This window comes from Capsella rubella, unplaced genomic scaffold, assembly GCF_000375325.1.
Source record: "Capsella rubella cultivar Monte Gargano unplaced genomic scaffold, Caprub1_0 scaffold_1, whole genome shotgun sequence".
NCBI lineage: Eukaryota > Viridiplantae > Streptophyta > Magnoliopsida > Brassicales > Brassicaceae > Capsella > Capsella rubella.
In genome coordinates this window covers 17,502,229-17,502,596 of record NW_006238923.1, presented here as the reverse complement: position 1 = coordinate 17,502,596, position 368 = coordinate 17,502,229, and positions in this window count along the sequence as shown.

Genomic DNA, 368 nt, shown 5'->3' with positions numbered 1-368 from the left:
TAATATATATTATAAGCTCCTTGTCAGTTTATCTAAGATAATCAAAAAGTAGACATAACAACAGATAGAAGATATACCTTCCGGAAGAGTAAGATGGCTTCAACTGCTTCCACCACATTGTTCATCATTCCCGTTGTACTTCACAGACTCATTGCCATTTTCCTAAACCCACGACTCCACCCCTAGTTACATGCACCTGCAAAACCAATTGCATGAAGAGAGTACAATGAAATTAGTGACCGGTTAGACTACCAAAAAGTTTGATTTTTAATTGCCATATTAAAAGACTGTTAACCAGCTCAAACTATTAACAAGAGAATAAAGGAAAATCTCAAACAATATTGGATTCGTATACAATTGAAATCAAA